Below are 9,631 nucleotides of genomic sequence, written 5' to 3'. Positions count from 1 at the left end.
TCTGCAGGACCGGTATCGCATTCATATCACGCCCACGCATCCTTATCTGTGCATTTGCAACTTGTGCTTAGAGGTGAAGAAGGCTGTTTGTACGATGAAGCAAGATTAATGAGTTAGCCACGAATATTGAGCCTTAAGTCGGAGTTTCCAATGTCATGACGGTGTCTTTGTTTCAGCCTGAATATGTCGCCATGGCAACTAAAGGCCAATTCAATGTGTCTGCAGGTTATATAGTAAGTTTGTGTGCACTCTTTTGTCAATGTCCATAGTAAATATTTTATTCTAATAATTCAAAAGTGAATATTGTGGGTAATTTTATGAAGGTTATGTTGACAAACTCATTAAATGCAAAGCAAAAAATAAAAAAAAAATCACAAAAACCATAACCTAAAGGCTAAATGAAGACAAAAGAGATGAGTTAACCAAAACTGGGTGGTGACAGAGGTGAGTTGGACATACTCATGTCTATAAGAGAATATGACAGAATTTCAATACACATAAATAGCAGGAGCCATGAATTGATTGGAGACAGAGCACAGGCTAATAAAAATGAGATGAGAGCATAATAGGTTATGGTGGCTGAGAGAGATCAACTGCAGGCTGCAAATTAAAATAATAACGCCAGTGCACTGCGACACTTAACAACTGCAAAAAAATAAAAAATAAAAAAAATAAAAAAGTATCAGCTAACAGTACAACGCTGCAAAAACATGATGCTGAAGTTGTCCTATTACTGTCATGTTTTCCATGTTGGTTGCTCCACCGTGTTTTCAAATTGATGATGTTTTATTTTTTATTTTTTGTAAGGGAGATGTTCAGTGTTCTTGTTCAGCACATGCGACTTGATATTTTAATTTGCAACTTGTTGAGCTCTCCTAGCCACCGTAATAACTTATATTAGGACTGTAAATCCAAGTTTAATGACAGCTTAGGGAAGTGGACATGACGTAGGAAATAAAAAAATGAGTTAGAATACATCGTCCTCATTAAACTTAAATCTAACCTACATTTATGTGTCAAAGCTCCCATGTGTAAGGAACTGAAAGTGCACAAGGAAGCAAGTTAATGTACTGGCTTCCAAATTAAGAGGTGAAACAAATCATCTTTCACCTTTAATGCAGCTACTTAACAAGATCTGTGATCAAAGTGTTGAAAGAAAAAAGTGACTTTTTAATTTTGTTTTTGGTCGGGTTTTGTTAAACCAGAAAATGTCATACCAAATATACCAAAAACACCACTTTGCTTCAGTTTTATTCATTTATAAAACATGTAAACTGAGTGGGAGATTGAGATGACACATAATTACGAGGGATGGCCCAATTGTCAGTTCAAACCTGAACCGTAGGTTATGGTTAAATTGAACTGTAAGGAAAGGAAATCCCTACAGCAAACTAGTAAAACTAGTTAAAACTAGTGCTGTCAATTGGTTAAAAATATTAATCAAATTAATCACACTTTTGGCAATACACAAATATATCGAACCAAACAACAAAACCCAAAATTGAGATTTGAACCAAATCCTTGCAAAAAAAATCCTAATAATTACAAGAAAAGGTCAAACTAGAGTTAAAGAACCTGCAAAGTGAAAGGAGGCAAATAACCACCTCAGATTAAGTGTTAATAAAGAGCCTCTAAGTAACTGTATCTTTAGTGATGTCAGAGGTCAACCCAATTCTGACTTCTCCTGCAGAGGTCAAACTCATTCTCTTGTCTTTGATGTTTCCTCTTGCTCCTCCTCCTCCTCCTGCTGCCGCCTCACTTCCTCCTGTCATCTCTGCCAAAGCACACAAGTAAGAACATTATTATTTTTCAATCACTGACAGGTTGTTTTCCCCCATTCTTACTGACGTGCTCATTTTATTGCTTGTTCTTCCCTTCCACACTTCACCTCACCCCTGGAGCTCCAAAACCATTATGCTCAGTTTGGGATGTGCATCTATTTCCACTCTGCAGGAATGTTGTTTAATGCTCGTCTCTGACTCAAGGTTGAACTTATCACTCAGATCTCACTGGAAATCATGAAGAAAAGGCAGAACTGTTTAAACTCTCAGCTGGAGTTTGATATTTTATGTTTCATTCAAGGGAAATTCACATCACTGTTTCCCCAGTTGTTTTCTTTTTAACGCAGCAAAGGTCACTCCTTTTAGTATTCGTGCTGCAAATTCACTTTATTAGCTTTGTTATCTTGTTCAATAATTCCATTGAGTCTTTGGATGTTTTTCTCACTCACTGACCCACATGCACACACACACACACACACCATTTGCAGTCAAGCTTGATGGATTTGCACCTAAATCTCTGCTTGAACAGGCAGATATGCAGGTGTGTCAAGGCTAGCAGAGACAAGGCCGCGGATGACAAACAGGTGTCTGTACGCGAGTCAGAATGTGTGTTGGGAAGAATGTTCGTACGGTTTCATGCGTTCGTGTGCCACTCCGTGGGGCGTGTGTGACCAGAGGCTGTTTTAGTTTCAACCCACACTCCAGAGTGCACAAACGACTGCCTCTGTTCCCAATAAATCCTTAACTACAGTGTGCTTCTGCGTCTGGGGTGTGTGAGCACTTGCATGTATATTACTGGGTTTGTGAGTTTGTTTTCAGTGTTCGCACAATAGTTTAGTTGTTTTTCTGACTTCTCTTATTTGCCCTGATAGAAGCCAGATTAAGAGTAAGAGCACGGAATCATCAAAGCGGTAGAAAAGCCTTGTGGGAACTCGGCTTGTTTTTTTGCCCAAGATAAAAAAAAAATAAAAAATAAGCGACTTAAATGTTTATTTCTGCAAACAGATAAAGTTGCCTCCATTTGAAACTACTTCAACAGTTTCTCAAGAAGCGAATAAACAAAAATTGTTTTAAGACTTCATGTTTTTTTTCATTTCATTTGTTGAAGCGTTCTGGAAATCTTAGTCTTTGGTGCTGTTTTGTTTTAATTGTTAGTCATTTTGAGAAGTTAAATAAATGAAAGTAACATTTTTTTTTAAGAAATTTGCTTGGCTGTTCTTCTCTCCCTCTGAGACATGTCTGCTGTTTTATTAGATAAACGTCAGCCGGCTTATCATGGACACAAATTATAGGTCTATCCATCTTCCGCTTTTTACTCCTTAGCATGTAAAATGTTCTTATTTGGTAGCAATGATACAAGAGGTTTTGTTTTGGCAGCTTTGGAAAAAGGGGGCTAAAATTGGAAACTTGTATGGTTTTAGCCCTTCTGGGTTTGCTTGAACAGAGGGCGGATGAATGAGAGTTATTTAAAGGGCCACACCAGGCAAAATCAACTTTTTGAGCTTTTACGTGTATAATAATGACCAGTCATCACTATAAACAATCTCTATTTTAATCCTCTAATCCTCTAAAAATCTGTGCTCTGAGCACCAGCCCCACTCAATCCACAAAGATGAGCGGGTTCTCATGAGGTGATGTCACAAATTGAGAATAGCCCCTTTCAGGAAGCATCTGTGCTCCCAGCACCACCCCCTCAGGCTAACAAAAACACAATTTCTCCCCAAAGCTGGCAGGGATCAGCCAATATTTTTTGCCACTCAGCTAGCGGTGATCAGCCACCCACTTCTCTGCTAGCTTCGCCAGTCAGCTAGCGATGATCAGCCGCTGACTTTGCCGGTCAACTAGATCAGCTGCTAGCCCCAGTCATTGCTACAACCAGTGTAGGGATGGCCGGGTCTACTAGAAGCAAATATACTGTATATGCACATAAAACATCTTTTCAGAGGTAATACATGATCATATAAATGGCTATTGTGTCTCTGAAAGACTTAAGAAAAGCATGTTATAGGCTGAGTTAGCAAATACCTATGACAAGCAATTATCCCTGCATTATGATGCACTAACATGTGGCCTCACTTTGTGTCCCTGGGAGTTAATTAGTTGAAAATCTGCCATTTAAAGAACACCAGACTCCATAGATGCAAACTTGGAGCCTAAACAGCATGAAACCTGTGTCAAACCACAGGATGAGTCTAACCGTGAATATAGTAAGAGATATAGTCCATATTAATAGCAAAGATAGCTGGATTTATTCTGTTAAATCTGATTGGTGATATGTAGCCAAACTCGTCTGATGTCCAGCAAAGGATAAGGTGGCAATTTGAAAATGTTAAAAAAAAGAAATGTGGTTTATTTCTGAAATATGGGTTAGGGTTTAACTTTAGATTAAATCAGTTTGTGTTTCAGTAAATAAATCTTTTAAACTTCTCCAAACCAGATGTTTTTCAATCCTGGATCACTGCCAGCACAAATCCTACTTTTTAGTATCCACAATATGTCTCAGAAATATAGATTTTGTTTTTCTTTTTTGTGTTAAGAGCTAAAGACAAATTTCGTTAAGGGCATGTCCAAAGTCTGGCCAAATTTGGCCCACATTCAAATTTCCACCTGTCCAGAGGCTACCCCCATGAAATAAAAAGAATGCTGACCGAATGGTTGACCCTCACACGCTGCCTTTGCCCAGAAGAAGTTGGGTTAGGCTCCGGCACCCCGAAAGGGACAAAGCAGTTCAGACAATGGATGGATGAAGAAGAAGCTTTTTGCTTTGAAAACAGAGCAGGAAACAAAAAAATAGTGTAAGTGTGATAGCTGTCAATGTCCAGAAATTCCTCCAGCCTGTTTTAGCAGAGCTGGGTGGTGTCCGGGTTGGATTCTTTAAAGATAAAAGCATACTTGATGAAGGCTAGTCTCAGGAATAAAAGAAAAGTATTTATTGTGAGAATGACGTATTTATTTAATTATTTTGAGTTTTATCAGCAGTTGTTCATTAAATCTGAGTTGCAATCTGCTCTGTCAGGAAAATCTAACCGCAGTGCTTTAGCTGGAGCAGACAGAAATGACTTCTAGAGACCTATTTATTTGAATATGAATTTTGTGATTTTTGTCCTCCTCTGCAGGCTTCTCATCCTCCCTCATAAACTGAACTCATACCCCGTGGTAAACCATGGAAGCTATCAATACATTTACAATGAGATCACATATAACATCCTGTAAAAACATACTTTTTGTCTTCCATTCTTACAATTCCCAAGATTCTTGTCTGGTTCCCTCTTCTCCTACAACCCATAAACGACACACTGAAGCACCTTGTTTTGAAACTGTTCCAATCTCAGTTGAGGCTTAGCTGTCTGACTGATTTACCTTTGACTTCAGGATTAAAGTAATTTAATGCACAACAGAGTTTACACTTAATGCAAAGATTCAAGGTTATCAGGTTCAGAGGAAGCCAAACAGCTCAAACAATCACGACTTAATGACCTGATAATTGGCACAAAGTTTTCAAGCTGTTACCAAGTAGACAGCAGTGTCCCTCTGGGGGCATTTTCATGTTTATCTGCGTCTTTTCTAACGACTTGTGCATTAGCTCCCGGTGTTTATTGAAACTGCTGAAAACTAACAGCTTGGTTGCAAGTTTGTATAAAAAAAATCGTTAATACGGTCAGCCATATGGTGTAATATTAAGCCAGATATGACACAAGTCACACAGTCAAATTCCTGTAGTAATAAAACATTTCTGTTCAAGTCTTATTTATTTTTCAATCTTTGCATCCAGCATCCAAATAAAGTATTTAATTAAATTTTAAAAGTAGATTTAATTGCATTTTGAAACATTTTTCACAGATAATGTATGAACATTTCCCTCAAAACTACAGACCACCAGCGTTATGGTATTTAACTGCTTCAGGTCAAAAGTCAAGTGGTAGGAGTGAAAGGTGACGGAAAAGGCAACGCAAGTCTGGAAGCAGACCACTTCAGTCTCTTTGCTCTTTGACCCTTTAGATGTGTCTGCTGTCTAGTTTGCTCTTTTAACGTGTGTGTCTGTTAAACTGACCAATTTGAAAACGTTTCAGGGACAAAAATACTGTAAAAAACTCTGTGCTTCATCTTATAATGACATAAAATCAACATTATAATCACTTGATTTGTAGGAAACCTTCCATCAACATGTGTACACTGATCACTTTACAAAAGTTCTGCAACATTTAAAATTATTATTAAAATTTTGAGTTGATGGTTTATTCAACTTAAATGTTTAATTTGATAAAAACTAAGATTTTTAATGAAATAATGTTTACAGTGTAGAACACAAGGTGTTTGACATGAAAGACATATACAAACATGAGTAAAACAATAAAAAAAGTAATAAAACACAACAGCAATCAAAAGATGACCATATGATGGTAGGAAATATTGTTTGAGAAAACACTGTATTGAGTAAAAGACAGAAAAGGCAATAAAAGTAAGAATGATAAACTAGAAAATTATTGAATACTTTGTAGACAAAAATAGTTAAATGAATGATATAAATCAGGAGTGTGCAAACTACGGCCTGATTGAAGTTTTCCCGCTACAACTACAAGTTTATCAGTTGCATTTTTTTTCATTTGCCACCGATTCACCACAATTTGAATAAAGAAATACTCAGGCAGTTTAATTTTCTTTATATATGCCCTCCATCATGAGAAAAAATGATTCAAAAACGCTTTAAAGATGATTTAAAAAATCTCCATAAATGCAAAAACTTTCAGATCACATGAAAGCCTCTGCATGTTTATACATTGCATTTAGAAATCTATCATCATGTGTTTGCTGTTTTTCATGCACATTTATCTTGTAATTACATTGTTTAGGGGATATGTCACTAAAGTGTGCGGCGTTTGTTGTGAGCTAAAGTTCTGTCCGTGTGCACAGAGGATGTTCAGTTGGCCTGTGAGGTTCAATAATCATTATTTTTGCTATCAGCAACCACTGGAAAACAGTTAAGCTCTAGACTAATTAATAGAGCAGCCATTCAATATTTACCTGAGGTGTGACTGTACATATTAATGAGTGCTGTTGTGAGGAAATAGGCATTGTTTATCACGCCGGGGAAGATCTTTCTTTTCTTGCTGGTCTCAACAGCAGCTCTCATGTCTATATTAGGTCTTCAGTTTGCTCAGATGGGATCATTGGCTTGCTATCAAATATACTTACAAAGAAGTTTCCTCCCTCAAAGACCTAAGATTATCTGATCTTTGTCTCGGCTTTGCTTTGCACCTTGACTTTTATCTGCTGATCCTTTCATGGGGAAACGCGAGAGCTGGGCCTGAATTTAAACAAAGCAAGTAATTGATGTAAGACCCGTAATCTCCTACAAAGTTCACAACTTGACAAATCTCTCCGTGGCAGTTGTCATAGTAACATGGATTTAGTTGAACTATAAAATAATAAAAATCAGAAACGCTGAGGGTTATTTTGTTTAGTTAAGAAGTGGGAGCGATTCTCCCAAATGTTCTATAGGTTAACAAAAGAATGTACTCTTTTTAGTTCAGTCAATCAGAAGAAATAAGTGTTTTCCTTTTATATCTATTCACTTTTTCCACATTTTCTTCCTAAAAAAGTAATCTTGACAAATTAATATTGATTCGTTTGCATGCATACTGTTTTTGTTCATACTTTGTGTGTCTGAGAACAAAAGAAACTACAGGTCTGTATCATTCATTTGCTCTGAGTGCCAGTTTTCTCACAGCTAAGCTGAAAGCTCCAGTGATATTTAAACGTGCTCTTGCCACAGGGAGTCTTCTGTTGCTTTTGTAAAAGGTCATTTTTACTTACAGATTAAAGGGAAGTGTGCTCTTTATCAGAGGGGGTGTGACTCAGTCCACGCAGAGCTTTGGTGATCTCATAAAACTGAGAGCAAACTCTGCTGGCGACTACTATGATGTATTTTGTTAAATCAATTTGTGGGGGGCTCAGAGTTCACAGCTTTAGATTTGGCATCGGTACAGTGCTCATTTCTGCTCCCATTGACCAGCAAAACCATTACATAAGAAGAAAACTTTATACTTTTGATTTCATTGCAGATTTTTTTCCAGTCACTAGCTTTTCTAAGGCTAATAAAGTGATGGATCTTTGTATTAGTTTTAATTGGAGCAAATGCTAGTATGGAACTTTCACGCTAGAATAGAGAGAGCTGCTTTATCATTATCAGGATTCCAACTCTGTTCTTTTTTGGTCCTCCAGGCTTCCTGTTCATTGATTAGGCTCATGTCATTCACTGGTTTCCTGCTCTTTACATGAGTGCTTCTTTTGTCTTCCTTGTTGCTGGTTTGTAGATGTTAACTTGAATGTTGCAGGGCTTCCTTAAAGATCCACTCCAATGAAAATCGTGTTTTTAATATGTTCTTGTAGCCTTTTTCCCATGATGAAGTTCTAATTATGCTTAAAACTATATTTCTGAGAGTTTCTTTATTCAAATCGTGATGAATTGGGAACGCTTTTACAATAAATTCAAATATGATCGGAGAGAAACTTTAAGTCAAGCCAGGTTAACAGGTCAGGAAAGGGTCATCTCAAGTCAAGTAAAATCCAGTTAAGTCCTATTGGGTTTCCTATCATATCTCTGTCTCTTGACTAAATCTCTGCTTCTGGCAATGTTTGCTTTACTGAATTTACGTTACTGGGCCTGGACTGTCTCTCAGATTACAAACTGCTTCAGATGTCTCTCTTTTCCTAGAAAATCAACACAATTGCTCCTTGAAAATATACTTTATTTAAAGTGCTCTCCACCTTCACTTTCAGCCTGCAGCTTCTCCTTCTCCTCTACCCTCTCTCCATCATTGAGGACAACATTCAAGTTTATTCTACTTTTAAGTTCTGTAATTTATCATTAACTCACCTTACAGTGTTTCCTGCCAGCAGCCCTCTGTCGTCAGCTATCAGTCTAAGTTTTGTGTCTACAAGATACCGACAAGATATCAAGTAAGGCTGTTCTCCTCACAGTTCACCTCCTGTTCTCACAGGAGATAATCACCTTGTTCTCTCATCCGCAGCCACTGTGAGAGTCGACGCTCCTTCTACTGCCGCCTTGTGCCTTCGCCCACTTCCTTCGAGCTTAATTAAAACTTTCGACTTTGTCCCTCCCGAGTCTGAGTCTTTTCTAGGTTGTCCATCATACAAACACTGTAGACGGGGAATGCAGGAAGCCTGATGTGTTCTATTCTTGTGAAAAAGTCAGAGCCTAAACTTTTAGGATAAAAATTCACAGAATCTGATTCTGAAGTTTCAGACTTTTTTTTTAGGAAAATACATTCCAGCACAACAAACAGTAATGCTCATTTTTAATGAGGGTCCTCTCTCCATCTAGTTCTTAATTGTCATTTCTGCTCATAAATATGACAGGGCTGTTGTCTGCTGGCAGCCTGCTGATTTCCAGATTCTCACTGCAACTGTGAACTAAATTTAGGGAAATGTCATAAACTTGTAGAGCAAATGCAAACTATTGCATTCATACAGTATTGTCGCTCAACCTTGTGATTTGACAAAGTAATGCATCATTGTAATGGAGCAGAATGTCAACAGACATTGTTATGCAATGAAAGTTGCAGGTTTGTTCGGCAGAATACAATCTCAATTCTTTTAATCACATCGACTTAAACAGTGTTGTGAATAACAATGAAGGTAGTATAGTCCAAATTTGAAGACAATATTTTTCCATAACTCTCCGCTTGGAGGGCTAAATATAGTGGTAGGGAGAAGCTGTAGGGGTAGGGGAAGAATTGGCCTTATTTTACATATGTGTGTCCAAAGCTGAAAGGGTGATGTTTTTACATATATATTTTTGCCTAGGCCACCAAACCCTAACCCCATCT

The 9,631-nt window shown here is 37.6% G+C and overlaps 2 long non-coding RNA genes across 2 annotated transcripts; one reads left to right on the top strand and one right to left on the bottom strand.

Moving 5' to 3' along the window:
• Positions 1-784: 784 nt before the first annotated feature.
• LOC118597900 lies at positions 785-7,091 on the bottom strand. Its single transcript, XR_004946904.1, has 2 exons — positions 6,975-7,091; positions 785-1,774 (listed from the first exon to the last, which is right to left on the bottom strand). It is a non-coding gene; the product is annotated as an uncharacterized LOC118597900 (long non-coding RNA).
• A 144-nt stretch (positions 7,092-7,235) lies between these two features.
• LOC112154790 lies at positions 7,236-9,117 on the top strand. The gene is made up of 3 exons (XR_002920705.2): positions 7,236-7,467; positions 8,666-8,741; positions 8,813-9,117. It is a non-coding gene; the product is annotated as an uncharacterized LOC112154790 (long non-coding RNA).
• Positions 9,118-9,631: the final 514 nt, after the last annotated feature.

The sequence above is a fragment of the Oryzias melastigma genome, linkage group LG21 (assembly GCF_002922805.2).
Source record: "Oryzias melastigma strain HK-1 linkage group LG21, ASM292280v2, whole genome shotgun sequence".
In the NCBI taxonomy this organism is placed as follows: Eukaryota; Metazoa; Chordata; class Actinopteri; order Beloniformes; family Adrianichthyidae; genus Oryzias; species Oryzias melastigma.
This window is presented reverse-complemented; position numbering and strand designations above follow the sequence as displayed.